This window comes from Terrapene carolina, unplaced genomic scaffold (assembly GCF_002925995.2).
Source record: "Terrapene carolina triunguis isolate 2854851 unplaced genomic scaffold, T_m_triunguis-2.0 Scaffold68, whole genome shotgun sequence".
NCBI classification, from domain to species: domain Eukaryota; kingdom Metazoa; phylum Chordata; order Testudines; family Emydidae; genus Terrapene; species Terrapene triunguis.
Window position 1 is genome coordinate 11,419,707 of NW_020664419.1, and position 24,376 is coordinate 11,444,082.

At 42.8% G+C, this 24,376-nt stretch overlaps 1 protein-coding gene across 1 annotated transcript in view; it reads right to left on the reverse strand.

Moving 5' to 3' along the window:
• The window catches only part of FAM107B (family with sequence similarity 107 member B), an 86,669-nt gene extending 75,782 nt beyond the window's left edge, over positions 1 to 10,887 (reverse strand). The window contains exon 1 of the mRNA XM_026648651.2: positions 10,745 to 10,887. The gene's annotated coding sequence lies outside the window, so the exon portion shown is untranslated. The remainder of the gene's footprint in view (positions 1 to 10,744) is intronic.
• Between the last annotated feature and the right edge of the window lie 13,489 nt (positions 10,888 to 24,376).

Sequence of the window (24,376 nt, forward strand, 5' to 3'; positions counted from 1 at the left end):
TGTAAATACCTGAATTACAATTCGGCCAGGATCCCTCTGTCTCTCTCTGCGACATACTCCTATGGCCCATCACCATAGTATCTGGGCATCTCACCATCCTTTAATGTATTTTATCCTCACAACTTCCCTTGTGAGGTAGGGAAATACTGCTATTCCCATTTCACAGATGAAGAACTGTGGCACAGAGAAATTAAGTGACATGCCCCAGGTCATGCAAGGAGTCTGTGGTGAAGCAGTAAAATTGAACCCCGGTCTCCGGAGTCCCAGAACAATGCCCTAACTACTGAACATAACCCTTCTTCTCTCACAGGATATGGATTCTAACACCTGTACTATTGCATACAGTGCAACTGTCTCTTTAAAGACAACCAGTGATTGGCACCTTCATTATACTTCATCTAGAAGACCCAGCACCTCTGAACTATTCTCATTAAGTTCTGATGAGGACAGTTACTCATTGTAATGGTACAACGTTACTCATTAAGCTTTGGCACAAGTGGATAGAATCCACAACAGGGGCTAGATTTTCAAATAAACTCAGCTCCCGGAAGTGCCCAATGAAAGGCACAGCAGTTGCTGGGTGCTCAGCTCTATTAAAATCTCGTACCAGATTTTCAAAGTTGGTAACAAGAATGTTACAGGTGATGGGGAGGCGGTGATAAGCATCGTTCAGCGGAGAGGGTGCTAGAATAGGGGATTGTCTACACATAAAAAATTGTACCAGCATAGTTCAAGCAATGCAACTCCCTAGTGTGAACATAGTAACTCTGGTATAAAGGTGCTTTACTATAGGTATAGCTTATTCCTGTGAGTAACGGTGAATGAACTAAACCGATACAAGGCACCTTTATTCGAATGTAACTACATCCGCACTAGGGCCTGTACTACTATAACTATTTGGGTGTAGAGAAAAAAAAAATCACAGCCCTCACCAAAACAGTTAAATCAGTAGAAAGACTATATAGACCAAACCTAGGATGCAAGAGAGATGGGTTCAATGTCCGGCTCTGCCACTTATCTACTTTTTTACCATGTGCATGTCACTTCACCTCTCTGCGCCTCTGATTTCCCTCCACTCATTGTCTCTTTTGTGTAGTTACACTGTAAACTCTTTGGGACAGGGACTGTCTCTTATCGGCGTTTGCACAGCATCTCGCACAATGGGGCCCTGACGGCTGGTAAAGCCTCTAAGCGATACTGTAAGGCAAATAATTATTAACAGTTGGCATGTAAATTTTTTAGTCAAAGGCATTGGTTGATTTTACCTTCCTCAAAGCAAGAGAGATCTCTTTTACTATGTATTCTGACATACTGACAATTCCAGTAGTAAGCACAGTCTAGTTAACGCTCAGTAAATTCCTGGATTTATGAGGTATGAATCTTTGGATTAGGCGGCCATAGTGAAAAAGGGATCACAGGAAGTAAAACACACATCCAGCCTGAACTTACAGGCTGCCTTTTAATTTCAGCAAAAGTCTCTTTTGTTGATAAGCCACTATTCCACACATGTAGTAAGAAAGTAGAAATGGGCTCAAGCTGAAGAGTGGAGACTTGGGTCTGAACTTTCCCAAAACTGAAGGGGGTGGATCAGGCTCATCTCAAATGTGTGATTTGTTGCATAATAGCCCTTTTATAAAACCTTCCACATAAAAATGATTTACATGGACGTTTACCAAGTTTTTCAAAATAGACTGTAAGATTTAAGATAGACGAGACAATGTATTAAAATAGCTTACCAAGGTATTATGTGTAATACACTTGTATTACACATAATACTTGGCATGTTACTAAGCTACAACATTTCATTTTCAGAATCATTACAGGGTTCCAGCAGCTCACCAATCCCCACATTTAATTGGGGAATTATTGGCATTCTGTAGATGCATTCATTCAATCACTCACAAGGAGGGACTGATCACACACACCAAGTGCATTGCAGAGAGAGGAAACACACACCTTACCAGAACACTTCTCAGCTGGATGTTCCTCATAACACAATGCAGCTAGTGGCATCCCTAAAACCTTGTTATGAAGATCTGCAGGAGTATTATGAATGATAGTAAACAATGCTGTTTTTAAAAAAAAACCTCACACACACAAAGTTGGCATGAAATCTTAAGTGACATTCCCTGCAGAATCTAAGCTTAGTGGTATCTAGCTAGTTCTTTCATTTTACAACCAATGACAGTGTTGCTTTTAGTTGCTGGAAATTTACAGAAGTATCTTTGTACATCCTTCCAATTCAACTATGCATAAGGAAACATTCCCCTATCTATAGAGCACCAAGTTGCTGCTTTTCAGAGAGTGGGGATTCTTTAGTTCCAGCAATCACTTTTTTTTTTTTTTTTTTTTTTTTTAAGTATTTGCTGAAAAATATAATTACAATGAAAGAACGGGTGCACTGACAATGATCCCCACAAGGAAATGAGAGGAAAGCATGTATGGAAAGGGTGAACCAAAATAAATATATGCTAGGCTTCTTAATTTTCATCTCTATAACAACAGTGGGAAGCTAACTGCCTGTCCCACTACATAGTTTCAACTTGTATAACTGCTCAAGAACAGACTGGAAAAAACACTGAGAATTAAAATTATTCTGTCAGAAAAATAGGAATTCTGTGCAACCCGACTACATTTTACGACACAATGTACTGCACCAACATTATACTGAACTAGATACTCGGCTCTGGTATGGTAGTTCGTATGTTCCCATTCTTGTTATCCTTGGACACTAAAATAAATACCATTCATTCAGAGCTACAAATGAGCAAATATCAATCTGAGATTATTTGACCCCTGAGCTCTACATATATCAAGAAATTCAAAGCTACTAGGGATGAGCTAACTGTATATTCAACTGAAGAAAAAAAAAGGCAAATTATATATGAAAAACACGACTAAACTGTAAGAAAATAAGTGCTTTTGTAGGGCCACAATCATCATCTTATTACTAGTCTTCTATAACGGTAGATTGCAGGCTCCTTGGTAGATCAGGCACTATGTCTTGCTTTGTGTTTGTAAAGCATCATATAAGTTTACAGCAGTAAATAAGTGAATAATAAATAAAACACATTAAAGAAATGATTAAATGACTATAATTTACTGCACAAAACCTGGTGCTATAGCTTCAGGCATCTCCGTTTTTGGGGTGTATGTTAAACTAATATCCTTTAAAAAGTAAAAAAGGAAAACTGAAACCTAAGAAATTCAGAGTTAAGGTTGCACTTCCACAAAAAGCCAGTCACACCCAAATAAACCGCAGCCCCAGAGCTAAGATCAAGCGTAGTACCTTTTCTGAATGGTCTTAAACAAGCATGTGTGTTCAGCTTGACAACTTCACTTTCAGCTTTACCTATGAAGTGACTACTACCACTCTACAATTTTAGGTAAGCTATTTGTTTAAAAAAAAAAAAAAAAAAAAAATCAACCTTTACAAAAGTGACATACAAAAGGGGAACAATAGATTTGTACTTTTTTGCTACTATTAAGGCAGCCTGAAATTTTTGGGGTTGGGGGGAGGAGGGGGAAGAGAATTGGTCATCTTTTACATTAGAAATCTAGCTCTTATCTAGCCTGTTTTTCTTGAAATATAGGGACAACTGGAGAACTAGTAAGGCTATGACATCACAAGCACCAAAGGAAGGTGAAACCTGGTTAATTGGGAAGGGAAGCAGTTTTTATTAGGATTTTGCATTCCTGTTAACGTCCATTTGACTCAAAGGCCCGAGAAACAGTTAGAAGAAAAGCACTTTTGTTAAAGGATGGTCACTCTCACTCTTTCACTTAAGGCCATAGGGCCCAATCCTTTAAACACAAAAACAAGTAAGTAACTTTTCATACGCATGTAGTCCCACAGTATTTAGGACTCATCTTAGTGCATGAGGATCTTTACAAGCATGCAGGATCGGACCCTAAGAATTGCTCGCAAGGGGTATGTCTGGAGAATCCAGACACTTCCAGCATGATGGGAGATGACCAGATTTGACATTACTGATATTTCTAAAAGTGAACATTTTTAAAACACCCTTGAAAATACCTTTCAGGCCTCCTTATACATCATAATGAAGCAAACCAAAAGGTGCAAACAAAACCAATTTTCCCCCTCTTCTGTGTTCCCGTATTTGGAACTGTCAGAAGAAAAACTGAATTCCAAATTTCTGACAGTTCTTGCTGGGCAATTGTGTGTGTTGGGATGGGAGGGTAGCAAGCAGGGTTTTTTTTAAAAAAAATAAGTTGTTTTCAGTACATTATTCAGTATAGCTCTCCTTCAAGGACAAGTTGCCTTGGAAACCTTCTGAATGAAAGGCAGCATATAATGCAAAATGATCATACTCCAAATTGACCCAAAATAAAAAAATAAAATCCTGATGCTGCAAGTGAACATTGGTCTCCTGTCTCAGTTACCTCATGAACTGACCTCCAAGAGACAACTGTATCCCATCCTGCATCTCAGGGAAAGCACAGACGTGATTAACCACGTACACTCTTCCTTGTAGTGCCTTATTGGGCACAACTAAGGGAGAAAACCTAGAAGAGGACTTTAGCAAGTTAACAGGACTGTTCAGTAAATCGTCCATTTCCGTGGTGGCACTTACAAGGAAACTGAGGCAGCAAAGACATTTTTACATAAGAACGGCCATACTGGGTAGGACCAAAGGTCCATGTAGCCCAGTATTCTGTCTTCCGACAGTGGCCAATGCCGGGTGCCCCAGAGGGAATGTACAGAACAGGTAATCATCAAGGCATCCATCCCGTTGCCCATTTTCAATTTAAATAGCAAGTCAATCTATATAGTATTTATTTTTAAGTGCTGCTCAGCAACCTAACCTACCAGTCTTTTTCTTAGCATATGCACAATGTGCCTCAGGCGGCACGTGACCGGGATTCATCAACAAATTTGGTCCACTGGTTGGATCATTAGCTTTCCCAGCTCGTGCCGGGTACCGATGGGGAGTACAACATGAACGCTGATCCATGACCCCTGCCCTGCAAGTAAGTAATAAAATTTCGCTTGGTCCAAAACAGGTTCCTTGCCTTTCTGAGCTACCTGACAATAAGATTTCCACTTTACTTTGAATCTGAATTCAAAGGTAACTAAACAATTTTGATCCCTGTGTTTAAGTGCTTTGCTTGGCAGGGGTCCAACAGCACATCAGAAAGTGTAAATTAACGCCTTAGAATCATTTAAGTGTGTATAGAAATATCACACATACATGCCAGCCTAGATCTAGGTTGTGTTTATGTACAGCAGAACATTCTTGACCCACTTCTTGTCTCGTCCTCTTAAATACCCAGGGATGTTAATTCTTTTTTATTATTTTCAGTAGAACAAAGGACAGTGTATATACATGAGGTCACATGAATGCCTATTCACTGTACACACAAGGCATTGAAAGAATCATTCCATTATCTCCCCCTCAGAGAAACACACTCTCCCCAGAACCCTCCCTCTCATCAAAAAATACTTTAGTGGATGTTATCACTATAAGCTACCTCTGACTGGCACAGCCTCCTTCTGGAGGCAGATGCAACTGGACTCCATGTATTAGCTAGTCCCAGCTGGCACAGGGGTGGTGAAGGCAGTGTCCTTCACCAGAGGGGGAAACCCCTTAATATTCAAAACAAACTTATGGGCATGAAGGGAAACCCATGATTATATTAAGCTGTTTCAAGGATCAAATATATCACGGAAACAAATGTACTTTGACCGCGAGGCTGAGGGACTAATCATTCCACACTCACCCATTGAGTATACTCCCCCAGAGTTGTCCTGTAGATTTCAGATTCTTAACTTGTTGTATTGTCTAAGGGTGAAATTCACCCAGGCACAGAGGACCAAAACAATTCCCATCTCCCCACTTTGAGGCTGAGTGTGGGATAGGGGAGTAGCCACTGGTGAAACCACTGAACCCTCCCAATAGTTAGAACCTCTTCCACACCCTTTCATGCCACAGAGCGGTTTCCCATGTGGATTGTGCCAAAGGCCAGCAATGGTAGCTAGCTAGGATATCCCAGGGGAGGGAAATACAGAATCTGCGATACATCATGGAAGCAAAGGTGCTTCCTATAGGTTGGAATAAGGACATGGGAAGGGGGGGGGGGGATTTCTCTTCCTCAACTCCATGAACTCTGGTTTCTTGGACTATGTGGGTAAAATGAATTTCACCCTCAATTCCTGACTGCCTTGTTTCTCTCTTTCATTGAGAGCATGCACCTGTGCATTCTTTAATACCATGAAACCAGAAATGTTAGAAAATAATATATGAAAAACCAAGAAATGAGACATACAGTTTCCTGTAATAGTCCTTGCTCTGGTTGTGAAACTACAATTCTGGACACATCTGCCTAGGCTTATGATGGACTACAGCCCTCATTCTGAACATAAAGCAAGCCAGATTCGGCTCTGTATTAAATGTAAACTCCACTAGGCCATTAGAAACACTGGCATGCTTACTACTTTCTTTACCCTACGCTGGATTTGTGACAGCCTATTTGAGATGTTCTTAAAAAAAAAAAAAAAAAAAAAGTATAGGGCCCAGTGGGGATTCTACACGCACAGCAGCCAAACCCCTTTTGGATTATTCATTTATCACCACCAGCTGGAAGCCCGAAACTAAAAATCTGCTTCCTCATCAAAAAGTCTTTTCTGCATTGCATTTACACACAGACTTGTTATTGTAGGGTTGTGCAAAACAATACATTCAGGATTACATGAATTTTGCCCACAGAACTGCCAACTACCACTCTCGATGCTGCAAGAAAATATTGTTTTGGACTTTAGTAATTTGTGGATAATCTAAGCACTATACCCAGATGTACAGATACTCTTTTCTTAACCAGTGTATTATATAATTTTTGAACAGCTTTAGTAAAATTTCTAGTCATTAAGCAAGCAAAGAGCCTGGATGGGAGATTCCGAGAGGTTTTAAGATTACAGTTAGAGAGGAAGTATTGGTTTGGTCAAACCATGTCCTTCCCCTCCCACAGATGTCAGGACTTTCTGCTGTCAAGCTGAGTTAATCTTCATGCTATTTCCCTTGTGTAGGAAGTCACTGACTCAGTTCCTCACTACCACGCACTTTGCGTGTTCGTTAACACTGATGCACAGCAGGTGCAAAACCCAATGAGAGTGGTAGTGTTTTACACCCAGGTAGTGACCACACAGTGCCAGGCAGTGGAGTGGCTCTTTTCTTAAGATTTTGAACAGAATCACGTTTCTGTGTTGAGATTAGGGTGTCTCCCCCATCTATACACCCATTTCATACTCTAGAGGTCTCTCCTGGTTTTATGGCCTCTCTACCAAAGGCCACATAAATTTGTACCTTAGATAACTACATACACCACAATTAACTGGCACCAAATCCCAATGAAAAAGTGGTTTTCATGCCCTTCTGCTCAGTCAGTCTTGGCCATGTCTCTTTGCTTCACTCCTCATGGTGTGTAGAGAGAGAAAAGGATGGTCCAGTGGTTAGGACATCAGCCTAAGACTTCGGAGACCTGCTCCACCACCAATTTCCTCTGTGACATTGGGGAAGTCATTTAGTTTCTTTGCATTTCAGTTCCCCATGGGGAAAAATAGCACTTTCCTATTCCACAGGGATGTTGTGAGGATCAATAAATTAAAAGATTGTGAGGTGCTCAAATACTTCACTAAGGGGAGGCCATATAAGTAGGCCTTTTCCATTTAGCTTAGGATTGATTCTCAGCCACACTGTTACATCTTTCCCTTCCTGTAGCTAACATACAAAAATACCTGCTGACTGTTTCTTCCTCTGCTCTATCTTTGTATATCGCTTTTCTGCCTCTGCTCTTATGAAGAACACTGTACTGTACCCAACTCTGTAAACCAATACTGCTCCTTGACCTCGCTGAGGAGCATCGATACCTTATATGCATCATGCTATACAAAAATACACTGAATTGGACCTTTGACTTACTCACCCAAACTATTCTAAGCCTGGAATAATCTGTTACATTAGGCAATTTTATTTAAAAAATCTGCCATCTTAGCAAATGTACACAGATTTTGCTATCACATGAATCAGCTTGTAAAAATAAGTTGTATAGGTGTTTTCTTGGGACAGCAAAAGACATTCAGAACTTCAGCTGCCATTAAGCTCTTAACTTACCATAGCGTGGACTGTTACCAGCAGGTGCTTCAGTACAGTCAGCAACCTCAAAAATTGTAAGCGTTCAAGGTAAGCTGGTTTTCAGAGGAGCCAAGCTCCACTACTTTTTCTGAATTAAGAAAGATGCCAAGACTGGAAAAGTGAGATAGCAAGTAAAGAAAAATAAGGGGAAGTAAGTGAAGAGAATTAGCACGTCTCATCAGATGACTCTCCATCACGGTTCACTACTTTACTATTTATTAGGCATTACCATAATACAAATCATTAATAATGCCTGAACACTAAGGATAATACAAAAAAATTTAACTCTGAATTTCTTGGATCATGTAAATGAAAGTCAGACTTAACATGCTCAAATCATCTGTGGTGGGACTTTATAAAAACTAACTAGTTAGACTGCTGCTCCAACTGCCTTCACAGTATCCCATGAGATCCACAAGCAACTATTGAAGTTAACACAATGTTCTTCCATGCCAATATGACTCTGCCAAGCCCGCTGCTAGCAACAGCACAGAAGTAAGGATGGTATGGTATTGTCATCCTTACTTCTGCGCTGCTGCCTGCAGAGCTGGGCCCTCAGTCAGCAGCCGCCACTCTCCGGCCACCCAGCTCTGAAGGCAGCAGTGCAGAAGTAAGGGTGGCATGGTATAGTATTGCCACCCTTACTTCTGTGCTGCTGCTGGCGGGACACTGCCTTCACAGCTGAGTGCCCACTCAGTATCTGCCGCTCTCTGGCTGCCCAGCTCTGAAGTGCAGAAGTAAGGGTGGCAATACCATGACCCTTCCCCAGCCCCAATAACCTTGTAACCCCCCTGGAACTCCCTTTTGGTCAGGACTCCCAATTTGAGAAATGCTGGTCTCCCTCGTGAAATCTGTAGGGTAAAAGCACACAAAAGACCAGATTTCACAGGAGACCACCAGATTTCATGGTCCGTGACGCGTTTTTCATGGCCGTGAATTTGGTAGGGCCCTAGCTATATCATTCAGAAATACCTCGCTCTTTATTGTGTTTTAATTTTACTATACAAAGTCTCAATGAAACCAAATGTTCATGTGTTCCTGTCCCATTGCTGGGAGTTTGCTACAAACATACATGCATGTATACGGATACTACACTTCAGGCATGAGATTCATTACTCAGAAGAGATCCTGTGCCTTGTCCCACAAACCCTAACAATCCAGTCAAAAACAGATGTACGATATACTAGTCAAACTACATATATCTGATGACACAATATCAAATGATGTAACAGAAGTAAAAACTTTACATGTGAAGTTATATATATCCTTCCCCCACCATCTCTAAATCAAATGAACACACAGATTTTATTAGCAAAAATACATCTGGGCTGTAACTTTTGTACAGGGTTTTAACCCAAAGCACTATGAAAATCTAGTAAATTACAGCCTCAAGGTCACTAAGGGAAATTTTGACAAAATCATAAGCTGTAAGAGTTGGAACCAAGGAGAGAGAAAAAGAAAGAACAAATCTCTGTGATTTGCTACACAATTTTTTACCGGAGGTTTGGTATGACTGGCCCAGGACATTCACAGCCCATCCCCCTACCCATCAGAATTTCAAGGCTGAACACTATTTTCACATTTTAAAAGGCAGACAATATAGGGAATAATTCTGCAATGCTAAGATGATCTAATAGGTCTTGCCACCCTACAGTATCTCTCATTGTCTACCCAAGGACACATACATACGTTCCTAGACATGTTAGACGTCTGTGAATAATGGAAAGAGGATGCAAGCAGCACACACCTTCCTTTTAGCAGGCAGAAGTTGTATGGCACAGCAATGAACTGTTAACACAGAAAAGAGACGCTGGAAAGAGACTCAGGAAACAGTCACGAGAAGGAGAAGTTACTTCGGAGACACACGCTGGCGAACAAAGATACCCCACAAGCTCAAAAAAAAGCGTGGAAGCCAAATGCAGGGAAAACCTACCATTATCTGGAAAAACACAACTGTTCTGCTCCAGATTAAAATGCCTCCTGGCCAAGAACCCTGATTTCAGACCCAGATTTAGCGCAGTATCTGTCCAGGGAACCACATGATTCACTGAGCACGATGCATCCTTCCTTTAAAAGGAACAATTTACTCTCCGTGGGGTTGTTTTCTTTTAATGGCACTTAAGAAAAACCCCTACAACCGAGGCACACCGACCCCTTCGTTTTCTCTCTGGGAGCAGAGACGGGGCACTCTCTCTTCCCCCCGCCCAGCTCCCCTGATTGAACCCTACGGCATCTGCACCCCACATGGGGCTGCCAGAGGGAACTTTTCCTCAATGAAAGCCCTGGAGCTGCCGCTTCCCTGACTCACACGAGCAGATTTCCAGCACAAGGCGGCGGGAGGGGGAGGGGGGGCGGTTTAAATATCTGTCTTTGCTCATTAAGTTAGCACCATTTGGGAAGGGGGGGGGGGTTCCCTCTCCCCCCCAGCCCTGAGCCTCTCTTTAGAGAACAAAACCCTGCGTTTTATTCCCCCCCCCCATTCCCCCAGCAAATGCGCACACACACACACACATACCCCCAACCAACCAGCCCCCAGCAGAGCGTCTTTGTGTGCAATGCAAAGGAGCGCGCGAGACCCAGGCACGAACACCTACCTCGCCCCTCTGGGCGGCTCTGCCCCTGAGCTGCCCCAAAGGCACCTTCCTCCCCAGCCGCTGCCGCGCCCCGCCGCTCCGGGAGAGGGGCTTCCACGCGCGGCCGTGTCTGCTGCTCCTGCCACACGCGCTCGCGCAGCCCCTCCGGCTCGTGCGCTGCCCGCACACACAGGCAAGCCCTGACTCCAGCCTGCACGGGGCGGGGGCTGGCTGCTGACTCACAGCTCCTCCCCCTCGGCTCCCCGCCCAGCGGGCTGTGCTGTGGCGCTGCACCTAGCCAGCCAGCGCCTCCTTTGTTGTCACGGTCCCTGGGAGGAGGGGAAGGGGTCTGCAGAGAGGGCTGGGTTCACTCGCTGCTGTGAGTTTCCCAAGAAGGGGGCTAGTGGGGGTGAGAGAGGGTTGTGTTTGGGAGGGAGGGAGTTGTGACTAGGAGCCTGAGCCCAACACACAATGCCCCCTCAGAGAAAAAACCTGTGTGCCCCTCTGTCCCACACCACACTGCCCCTGTGTGACTGGGGCTGCCCCTGTGGCTCAGAGAGCAGGAGCTGCGTTGTGTTGGTGTTAGGCCAGGAGGGGGCTTGTGGCCTGGTTAAAGTCTTGGACTGGGACTCAGGAGATACGGGATCACGACATGGCTCTGCCACAGACCCTCTGGTGACCTTGGGCAAAACACTTAGGCCTGGGCTACGCCTCGAAATTAGATCCAGCTAGAAAAATGTCACACCCTGTGCAACATGGTTCGGTCGACCTACCTATCCCCCACTGTAGATGCAGCTAGATGGAAGAATTCTTCCGCCGACCTACCTCCCACCCTACGGCGAGGCAAATTAACTACAGCGAAGGAAAAACCCCTTCCCTCAATGTAAGAAGCATCTCCAGTACAGTGCTACAGCAATACTGCTGAAGCACTGTAGCTCTGCCATGGCAATGTAGACATACCCTTCCTCTCTTTGTGCTTCCGTTTCTCCAGCTGTAAAATGGGGATTAATTTTTTTCCCTCCCATCCTTTGTCTATCTTGTCTATTTAGACAGGGCAGGGGCTGTCTCTTAATATGTATTTGTATGGGGTCCTAGCACAATAGGGCCCAAGTCTCTAGGTCCCCAAACTGTGGGGCACGCCCTCCTAGGGAGGCGCGGAGGAATGTTTGAGGGGGCACAGCTGGGGCCTGGGCCAGCCCCCCCTAGGGGGCAGGGAGGGAGCACCACCCAGCTCCGCTACTGGCCCTGGCTCCCATATCCCTTACTCCTGTCCGTGTTTCCTTCCACCTATCCCCCTCCAGGAGCCGCAGCCCTGCTCCTGGCCCCAGCTCGGGGGTGGGGGGAGCATGGACAGGGATAAGGGGGGCATGAGGTAAAAAGTTTGGGGACCACTGCTCTAGGCAGTACCATAATACACAACAAAAATGGTAAGGAGGGCGAGTGGGAAAAGAGGAGACTATGGATGAAAGGATTTCATGTCTTGGGAGACAGACCTGTCCTCGCTTACAGACAGCCCCCCAACTTGAAGCAAATACTCACTAGCAACCACACACCACAGAACAAAAACACTAACCTAGGAACCTATCCTTGCAACAAAGCCCGATGCCAACTCTGTCCACATATCTATTCAGCTGACACCATCATAGGACCTAATCACAGCCACGCCATCAGGGGCTCATTCACCTGCACATCTACCAATGTGATATATGCCATCATGTGCCAGCAATGCCCCTCTGCCGTGTACATTGGCCAAACCGAACAGTCTCTACGAAAAAGAATAAATGGACACAAATCTGACATCAGGAATCATAACATTCAACCTCTCTGTTCACTCAGTAACAGACTTAAAGGTGGCAATATTGCAACAGAAAAGCTTCAAAAACAGACTCCAACGAGAAACTGCTGAACTGAATTAATATGCAAATTAGACACCATCAACTCAAGTTTGAATAGAGACTGGGAATGGCTGAGCCATTAAACACATTGAATCTATTTCCCCATGTTAAGTATCCTCACATCTTGTTGTCAAGGTGTCTGAAATGGGCTATCTCGATTATCACTTCAAACGTTTTTTTTCCTCCTGCTGATTATAGCTCATCTTAATTAATTAGCCTCTTAGAGTGGGTAGGACAACCCCCACCTTTTCACGTTCTCTGTATGTATATATATCTGCTTGCTATATGTTCCATTCTATGCATCCGATGAAGTGGGCTGTAGCCCACGAAAGCTTATGCTCAAATTAATTTGTTAGTCTCTAAGGTGCCACAAGTACTCCTGTTCTTTTCATGTCAATTGTATAATTCCCAGGCTTTCCAGTTTTACACACCGGGTAAGAACTGTGATTTAGGGCTCCTTCCTTAATGTTGTGGTTGTTTCTCTCTTAAAAGAGGAAACAAATCAAATTGGGGGTGGGTGGGGGGAAACAGGGCTTGCTTTAACTGTAGATATTTTCTAAAGATGTCAAGGCATTAAATCCTTTGGGTGACCTCATTCACCCAAGAAAGTGACTCATTCCTTTCTTTGTCAGAGGGTAATCCCTAACTGTATTTTTGTTTTAATTTCCCTTCCCCCACCCATTTATTTCTTCTCTTTTCTTTATCCAAAAACATAACAACTCCATCCCATCCCCCATTTATATTTCTGCCAATCACTAAATGTAAATTGAGGCCCCAATTTTGCCATTGGATCCCTGCGGACAGACCTATACATCTGTGTGGATCCAACTGTAGCATGAGGGTGTAACTGATAATTTTAGTGTATCTAAAACTGCAGAAGATAAGATGGAAATCTGTTTCAGTAAAAGTAATACATGCTGGAGAAGTGAAAGACAATTTGGAACAATGGTACGGATACTTTGAGAATGCACAAATCATAAATGAGCCTTCTTGGATGAAGTGTTAATTGGAATGCATGTTTTACATATTTGGATTCACCCAGTCACTCTGTATATTTATTACTGGGAAACTTTTCTTTAGCAAATGACTTGGATTGCAGTGAAGGATGGTTGCAATGACAGCAGACTCTTGAATCATACAAATGATGGACATCGCCTTTATGGCACTCAGCCATGCCACCTCAGGCTCGCACCTCATGAGCTAAGCAGGGATGGGCAATAAGCAATACAGTACCTGAATATGGGAGACCTTCAAGAAAAAAACCAACAATAAAAGGTTCCAGGGGTTCAGAAGGAGGCAAGGCACTCTTTTCACTGAGTCAGTGCCCCAACACAGTGAACCCAATGCCCCAACATGGTTATGGGCATTAGTGTGTGGTTGGAAGTATTGTTTTTTCAAGGGTAAGATGTAAAGCTGCAGCCCTGACCACTTGTGGTTATTAAGGATTGCTTGGCACTTTCTGTGAGGCCATGTCTTCACTCGGCGAAAAGGCTGTGATGCTGGGCAAGTCACTGAAAATATTTTTTGTGGGTGGCCATGAATTGCGTGTTCTTTATTTTCTGAACTTAGGACACGAAAGATCAGATTTGCAGATGTGCTGAATGCTCATAACTACAACTGAAGTCAACTGGAGCTGTGCTGTGAACAAAGTACTATAAAATACTATGTCCTCTGAAATATCAGCCCACAGGAATCTCAGGTTGGGTACCCAAAATGAGTGGACAATTTTGACAATTTTAGCCTCAGTCATTCAATGTCTCAGCCCCCCATCTGTAAAAGGGGGCTGATAATACCACTACCAATGCATTGTGAAGATAAATTTGTTAATGTTTCTGGAGCACTCATACACTACAGAGAGAGCACCATAGAAATGTCTAGGAGGAAATTAACAATTGTGTATTGAGTGCAGGGTTTGGATAGTATGCAGTAAACATGGCATGGGACCACACACTGAATGAGGAGCACTGAATGAAGCAGATATCTGTGGAAAAATAGTATGTGATCATGTAATTAAAGACTCTTGTAATGCATATGCACAAGGGTAATAAATTAAGGCTGCACAAGCAACCCTAACTGTAGCATTTCCTAACTTTTGAGCGCTTGACTTGCAACCTTAATATCCTTTTCACATAATTTTTGTATATAATTATTAGTATTTCAGTAGCACTTAGAGACCCAAGATTGGGTCTGCATTGTGCTAGGCACTGCACAAACACATAGTGAGAGAGAGTTCCTTCCCTGAAGCTCTCACTGTCTATATAGACAAGACAGACAAAGGGTGGGAGAGGCGCAGGGAGGTGAAATGACTTGCCCAAGGTTGCACATCTGCAGCTGTCAGGAACAGAGCCCTACTGTCCTAACTCCTAGTCCAGTGCCTTTTCCACTAAATTACACTGCCTCTTGAAGTAATGGGTGTAGTGAACTCTACACAGCACTGGCAAAATTCTTCGGGATCCTTCGGGATAAAAGGCACTATACAAACGTAAGATATCATTTTTTACCAAAAATAGTTTATTGGAATCCCAGCCATGAATGAGCTGGCTGCACTTCAGAGCATCTCTCAGACTGAAAGATACACTGGAAATATTTAACAAGATATGCCTTCTTTTTTATTAACATTTATGGCCAAAAGTACACAGTCATTTCATTTTATAAACATCATGTCACATGACCACTTGGCATGCTTGTTACCTTATAAATCAAATGGTTTCTATTAAATATCTTGATTTTTCTTATCTGTTTGTGTTTATATTTTGTTAAAAAGAAACAATAAAAAAATTACATTATTGAGACTGTAAGCTCTTTGGAGCAGGGACTGTCTCTTACTGGATGTCTGCATAGTGCCCAGAACAATGGGGCCCTGGTTTCAGTTGGGGTCTCTAGATGCTACTGTAATAAGATATGAAATAATTATACTGTATTTTATCTGCCCCGTGTTTTTGCAACAGACTCTGCTGGCGTCAACCAGTGTCATTCCATTGAGTTCAAAGGAGCAACCCTGATTTACATCAGATGAGGATCTAGTCCTCTGTGTTCGAATTTGTTTATTTTTAAAATGGTTGTCTAGACTTTTAATAAACTAAAACAATACGACTGTAGGTTTCTATGGTCATTTTTCTGTGCTACAACTTAGCAGAGACATCAGTTATGTATCTGAACAAACATCTGCTATACTCATATATACAGGATATGAACAACATGAAATTTTAGTTTTCTCTTTTTTCTTTACATAAAGCCTGGGGCATAAAAGGGATTTCCTCAGAGTTTTCCTGTGTATTTGAAATTAAGATCAGGATGCCACCTTGGTTTCCTCTTTTTCTAAGCATTCAGTGAAAGGAAATGATTCTGGATCAAATCACAAAGAGAACTGGAAAAACCAGAGTACTGCACATGCAGTCATTCAGAAGCTTAATTATCTATTATACTGTATCTTTATGTAGGAGGGATAATAGCTACATCCCATATGTTAATAGTTGGACCCTGTGGTTGACCTACAGCTCAAATAATCCATATTGTGATTAATGCTACACAGCTAGATACAAAATATGTTTGTTCCACAGGCTGCAGGACAAAGGGGGATTCTATTTACCCTTCTGACAGCAGAATTTTATTTGATAACTGTTTTAGAAATCATTCTGACCACTACCTACATGTTGGGCTCTATTATGCTGAGAACCTTAACAGCTACTCGGTCGGTACTCCTTCAACTGGGACTTAGAAGATTTAGGGTCTGTTCCTGGCATTGCTATTAGCCTGATGGGTGATGTTCGGCAAGTCACTTTCTGTGCTTCAGTTTCCCCATCTGTAAAATCACAGAATCATAGAAATGTAGGACTGGAAGGGACCTCAAGAGGTCTATTAGTCATCCTCCCAAGCAGAGGCAGGACCAACTATATCTAGATCATCCCTGTTTGTCTAACCTGTTATTAAAAACCTCCAATAATTGCACAACCTCCCTTGGAAGCCCACTCCAGTTCATAACTATCTTATAGTTAGTTTTTCCTCATATCTAACCTCAATCTCTCTTGGTGCAGATTAAGCAAATTACTTCTTGTTCTACCTTCAGTGGACATGGAGAACAATTGATCACCATCATCTTTATAACAGCCCTTAGCATATTTGAAGACTGTTATCAAGTCCCCCCTCAGTCTTCTTTTCTTGAGACTTAAACATGCCCAGACTTTTTGCCTTTCCTCATAGTCAAGTTTTCTAAATTGTTTTTATCATTTTTGATGCCCTGTTCTGGACTCTCTACTATTTGTCCACATCTTTTTTGAATGTAGCCCGCAAAGCTGGACACAGCACTCCATATGAGGCCTCACAAGTGCCAAGCAGAATGAGACAATTACCTCTTGTGTCTTAAATATAACACTCCTCTTAATACACCAGAATAATATTAGCCTTTTTGGCAACTGCATCACATTGTTGATTTATTCAGTTTGTGATCTATTATAACCTTCAGATCCTTTTCAGCAGTACCACTGCCTAGACAGTTATTCCCCATTTTGTATCTGTGCATTTGAGTTTTCCTTCCTAAATGTAGTACTTGTCTTTATTGAATTTCATCTTGTTGATTTTGGACCAATTCTTCTATTTGTCAAGGCCATTTTGAACTGTAATCTTGTCCTCCAAAGTGCTAGCAAACCCTCCCGGCTTGGTGTCATTTGCAAATTTTATAAGCATACTCTCCACTCCATTATCCAAGTCATTAATGAAAATATTAACTAATACTAGACCCAGGACAGACACCTGCAGGACCCCACTAGATGGGGGATAAAATGGGAATAATGATACTGACCTCTTGAGTAAAGCACTTTGAGATCTAATATTGAAGAGTGCAATATAGGCGATGGGTATTATTATTCATAGGATTAGGTCCTGTATACCATCTAGGCTGTGAATTTTTTTCTGCACCTTCCTTCTTATCTTGTATTTGTTACTTGTACATATCTAGTTACTGCCCGTTAACACAATCATTTTAATGTTTGCCTTCTCTTGTTGTCAATATTTAAAATTGTTATAGCACCATACATTGTAACACTGTGCATGACAAATGGAGATAGACTCTTATAAAGAAAGTCTATATTTCTGAGACTATATCTAGGTTTGGTACTGAATGTATGAGTGATCTCTCTATAGACACAATGCATATCCGATAAATGGTATGGTACTGTGGAACACTCATAAAATCATGAAATCAAGTTCTTCAACAGAACAACTGTAATATGTGGTAAGGGAGTGCCCATTATAACCAGAACTGTAATATGTAAATTGCAATGCATTACAATTTGAGACTGTCATTTACTAAATGTTTGTACAATGCATAGCACAATAGGGCTTTCACTTGATTGGCCTTTATGTACTATCAAAATATAAAATGTTAAATAATAAATGTTAATATTCCACTGTAGCCTCTGAGAAATTCCAATCTGTACATCTAGTCGTTACACATCTGGGCTGTAATGAAGGCGGGGTCGGGGCGTGGGGTTGTGTTAGTTTTCCTGGTTATTATATTTATTAAAAATGTTACTTCATTAACTATGTGCTGTGGGTGCCTTTACAGCAATTAAAATTGACAATTTCATATAATTTCCCACTAAAACAAACAATCAACAGCTCAGTCCATCAGGGAGGGGAAAATAAACAAACATCCCCCTCCACAACGCTCCTAAAAACACAGTTTTAAAAAATGTAAGAACATCTGTCAAACAGTTTGAGTCCCCTTCCTCCCACCTTTCCTCAGTGTAACCATTACGCTTCCATGACTTCAATGGGATCATTCACATGCTTAAAGTTAAACATTCACTTCAGTGCTTTGATGGATTAGGACTCTATAGCATCTTTCATCTAACGCTCTCAAAATACTTTACAAACCTTGGTTAAACCTCAGCACTCATACGAAGCAGGTATATAACTTCTATCTAACTTCTTTCCAGTGTGCCCATCGTCACAGCAGCCGAACAACGGTTTTACAGATGGGGAAACTGAGGTTAAGGGCCTGATGTTTGAGGGGCTGAACACTCAACTCCACTTGAAATCAGTGGGAGCTGTACAGCTCAGTCCATGCGGAAATTAGGCCCTAAGTGGTTTGTTTACCTATAGTAAGTTGGTGACACTGCTGGGAATAGAACACAGAACCCCTGACTCCTAGTCCCACAGTCCAGCAGTTCTCAAACTTCATTGCAGCGTGACCCTCTTCTGACAACTACAACTATTGCATGACTCCAGGAGGGGGGGACTGAACCCTGAACCCGCCTGACCCCCACCACCCCGGGGGGGGGGCAAGCCCAAGGGCTTCAGCCCCAGGCAGGGGGCCTGTAACCTGAGCCCCACCACCCAGAGCTAAAGCCGAAGTCTGAGCCCCACCACCCAGGGCTTTAGCCCTCGGGCTTGAGCTTCTGCCCTGGGCAGTGGGGCTCGGGCTTCAGCCCCAGGCGCCAGCAAGTCTAACAACAGCCCTGGTCACCCCATTAAAATGGGGTCGCAACCCACATTGGGGTCCAGACCCACAGTTTGAGAACCCCTTCCATAGTCTAACTACAAGACACACACCCCACTCACTGTGTGCTCACATATAATATTTACAAATATTTCACAGTGTGTTTTCATTTTTCTTTCCTTATAGTTCTCAGTGAAATATACTTGAACATGTGGGATGAAATCCTGGCCCCACTGAACTCCATGGGAATTTCACCCATGAACTATGCTTCTGGCATGGACTGTCTCATACTCTGTGTTTGCACAGTACTTAGCAAAACTGGGCCCTGATCTCAGTTGATCTCGGCGCCACCATAATAATAGAAGCGATGAGAAATTCTAAATTTTTAAACAGTTTTTAAATATGCATTCCTGGTTTCCCCTTGAAATTAATCATCATCATATCCAGTTTGCCAGGTTTCTATCTCTCCTCCCACCATTTTAGAAACCAGCTGACATTCCTTATAAAGTAATCAGCAGGCTGAGCAATATTGTGGCTATCCTTAGGTCCTTTGAGGCTTTACTATTGACTGAGCATATCACAGCTGAGGTTGCTGGTAAATAATATATCCTCTGCCTACAAGCATCTGCCCCATGGCTGTTCTCCCCTCATTATAAAACCTGATCAAATCCTGCATGTTTTGTGCTATTTCAAAGATTACAATTTCAGAAGTGGCATCCCCAATGAGCACAAGTGAGGTACATTACTAAGTATGGTAAACACAAATGCTCAGGAGTATGGGTTAACACTTCCAACCCAGTCTCCATCACAAACAGTCAGGTGCAGCTTTCAGTTAAATAACACATCACCAGTGCCATTCACGCTGACTGCTATGTCACCACAAAAGTGAGTTAAAAACACGATGCCTTTCTGCCTAGCAATAGGGCTGCCCACAAACAAATACTCCCACTCCTAGGAATCATGGGTGTGACAAATCAATACCCTAATGACAACCCAAGGGAAAAAAATACTAGATAGGCTGCTCTCTTCCAAAGGTCAGTTTGTTTCTTCTTTGCTCTAAAGCTTGAGAGATGCCTGACATTCAGTCCAAATTACAAGTAATGCATTTAATTTATGAGACAAATGAATGTCAGAAGGGAACTGGAAAGAGAAAGAGCTTCTTTGACATTATAGCACCCCAGGCGTTGCAATGTATAGGGAACGTTCCGATCCAAGAAGAGATCAAACTGTATCAATGCTGAGGAGAATCCATTGGTCCAGTTTATAACTCCCTGAAAAAATCTAACAATATGATGGAACATTTTCATTTCTGTTGCCTTCCACACTCATTAGCAGAGTCAGCACTATAAAACTTCCCTGATTCTTCATTTGTATTGTAGCTTTTATTAAGACTCACCTCTTTTTTCAGACAGCCTTCAAATTATGACTGTGTGGAGTTTTATGCTGTCTTTTATTGCAAATCAATCATGTATATTTCGGCACTAGTACATGGTGTATTTCTTATGCACGATTAAACTTTTTTATCTGTACAGTTAGAATTGTAGAATGTAGAGAGGGCTTTTGGGTTTGCCTGGTTGTGTGTGCGTGTGGGTGGATGATGTGTTTTTTTGGTTTTTGCATCCTACTCTAGAGATAGTTGCTTCTGGCAATCAAATTAATGAAGTTCATGACTGAACTCTTCCAAACCAGGGTTCCACAGGAGTTTAAGCAATGTATGATTGATAAAAGTTACTCCAACCATAAATTACAATCCTAAATACATATTTATTTTCATAGAACTTCTTCCATCGAATTATGCCCCCCTCCCCTAGATCCACACATGGAGTGGACTCTTTCATCTCCCAGGGAAGTAGATGCTTCCACGACACCATCCCTTGTGTAGGGTATTCAGTCAGTCCAGGATTGGCACTGAGGAAGGGGACAGAGATGGGACAGGCTGAGGACAGGAATTGGAGGGCTGAGATTTGGAGGGGACATCCTTCCAAATTCCACCTACCCTGCATAGATTCTGAGAAAAAATAAATGCAGCCTAAGGCAAGTATTTTCTTTCCCACAGATCACTTAGGGGAAGCTGTGGCCAGAGACACCCTGGTAGCATGGTTGTAATGGATTCACCCCACTAGGGAGTGGAGCAGTGTATTGGGGGCAAAGAAATAGTGTAGGACCCGCTGTGCCCAAATGGCTGTGGTCTCCATGGATCCTTCAGGTTCAGCACCACAGCCTATTCTGCAAAGAAGAAAACCCTGCCCCCAGGGGCATGCACAAAGGAGGACAAGCAGGGCCACAGCTCCCCCCTCCCCCAAAAAATCAGCAGGAGCACAGAGCTCCTCTGTGGCCGGGGCCGTGAGAGTGAACTCCTCTGACCCGGCCCGGGCGGGAGATGACAGCTCCTCCAGCCCTGGGACCGTAAGAGGAGATCCAGCTTCTCCGGCTGCCGGGGGGAGAGTGAGCTCCACCGAGCCCGGAACCACTGGGGGACAGACAGAGAGCCAGTTCCACTGGCCCCAAGGCCATGGTGGGGAAGGCAGCTCCTCCAGCCACAGGGCAGTGGGGAAGGCAGCTCCTCCAGCCAAAGGGCAGTGGGGAAGACAGCTCCTCCGGCCGTGGGGGCCAGAGAAAGCGCCCTTCCAAAAGCGGCCAATTTTTTATTCCTGTGCATACCCCTGCCTGCCCCGCATTTCCTCCCAATTAGATAGTGTGGGAGGTCAGGATCTCCAAAAGGAAATCCTCCTGGAGATTTCTTCTGTCATAATCTCCTTCTACAGGTTTTCCCACAGGAGGAGATGATCTGCCACTACTGATAGGAAATGAGCTTTTATAAATAAATACTAATACTTAGTACAAATTTCCTCATGGAAATCTTGATCCTACAGCCATGGAAGAGAAACCTCTCATTGACTTCAATGATGAAAGAGCTAGACCATAAGGCCTAATACAAAGCCCATCCAAGTTAACTGGAGCCTTTCCATTGACTTCAATGGGCTTTGGATCAAGCCCATATTCTTCACTGCCATATAAGATTATCCTGAATATTTATAGAGACTCTAAAGTTTAATGTGACTACTCAAAGCAAGGTTTACGCTCCCCTGTGTTTTAGATTTGTAATACTTTCTCAGTCTAAAAGAAAGCACCATGATATTCATATCACCTGGAAACTGGACCTTATTCATACAGATATCTCAAGGAATGACAAATGCTAATGAATAGTGAATCAGGCCAGCCCAGGCTATGAGCAATTACAGAAACAAATAGTTTCAATAAAATGCTCTGTCCTCATTGACGCGGGCGCAGCTCCCATCCGGCTACATTCTGGGCCGTTACAACGTTGGATGTAAAGCCAGATGGTCTCACTGGAGTTACTTCACATTTATATCATCTTTTAAATCAGCTATTCTTTATTGTGCTAACAACAAGTACAGAGCTAGACTGAAAAGTAAGGTACTGTATTGTATGTGTATTATTTGTGGATATAACCCCTCAGTCTTTTCCTAGGTTACCTACACCACCACTAGGTCCACCATATATATTCACTATGCTTTGCATTCGTATTGTTTTATTATGTTGAGTCAGTTGCAGAGCTAGAAATTGAGCCCCGGGGGCCCTCATTCCTACTCTCACCAGGGAGCTCTGCCTCTCAATTGTAATAAATAAATCCCTGTAATCACAGAGAGAAAAAGGAAACAAAAAGCTTCCTGCTCGCTTTTCCTGGAGGGATATCAGTGAAATAATTCATTCCTGGAGTGTCTTATGGAAATACAACATAGTTATAAAACACCAAAAAATTATCCTAGCACGAATACAATGTTATGGTTGAAATATTTAGCACCTCAGTTTTGTAGAATAATAGAGTCTTCCTAATGCATTTCCATATCTTTGGTCCACTCCACAACTTGCAGAAGAAGGGAACGCTGACCTGCTAAGACAAAACTCCCCTTGACCTCCATGTGAAAACAACGGGTGAAGTGACTGGATACGTGAGGTCATGGGATGATTTTCTGTCAGTATCACTTATAAACTGTTCTGCTCTTCTTTACAGAGGAACACAATTCTCCTTTCATTTACTCTCAAGCCAAATTCTAGTCTTACTATTAGAGCTGGTTGGGACATGATATTTTTTCCTGTCAAAAAAGTGTGAATGAAAATCCAAAAATCTGATTTTTTTTTCCAGTTTAAAACCAAACATTTCTGTTTTTTTCTTTTATCGACAATATCTTTCAACAAAAATGGACATTTTATACAAAAATGTCCATTTGGTTGAAAAAGTCATTTTACACCAGCTCTTCTGATTCTGTCACTCACGAGTAGGGTTGCCAGCCCTCCAGGATTATCCTGGAGTCTCCAGGAATTAAAGATTAATCTTTAATTAAATGTCATGTGAGAAAACCTCCAGGAATACATCCAACCAAAACTGGCAACTCTACTCACGGGACAGCTCCAGTGACTACACCATCATCTGTATTCCTGGTGTTTGGGGCAAGGAGGGATATTTCCCTTCTTAAATTCTGAACAGATAACTATAGGGTTTCCCTCCATATTCCTTAGTACAAGGGAGACTATGGAAAATAAACATATATCAGTTGCAGGTGATGGTGGGGAAATAAGTTTGATAATATCTAGTCAAAACACATTGCTTACTTCCATTGATGTCATCGACCTGACCCGTGGCATGCCAAGCAAAGTCATAAGTTGTGTTAGCAATAAAGTAGATGGAGCAAATTTGGCAAAGACTTTGCACACTGAACACTGATTTCATGTCACTGACTGTGACAACAAGAAGGCAGGTGGGCAGCCTAAGGCTTACAGTGGGTGAGCCATGCAGTCACATGGGGTCCTGCTCTTCTAGAAATCCCCCACATCTCACACATGCCTGATTCACCAGTCAATGTGCATTCTCAGCTCCCCAGCTGTAGCCCTGTCTGTGGCCTGCCAGAAAGCAGGTAGTGAATCCCCACTCTGACCTGCTCCCTCAGTCTATAAATTGTGCTTTGGCTCTGCCTATCAATTCATATATGGGGAAGGAGGTTGCCAGTGGCCATGGATCCTCATGAACTGGCAAAGCATGAGGCAAAGTTGCAGGCAAGCCAGAGATGCCTGGGAGGAGTGGAGTGAGCAAATCTTGGTGGGAGCCATTACAGGTGGGGACAAAGGTGGACTGGATCCTGAAAATATGTTGGGACAGCCCTGAGCAGCGATGGCAAGGCAGATGATGTAGATTGCTTTCAGTTGTCATTTGAAAGCTCCGTCTGGGAAGGGAACTAGGCTGTATGCTAACAGTATGCTTAGCATTGAATGGGAGGGTCCCCCTGAATGCTGAAGAGG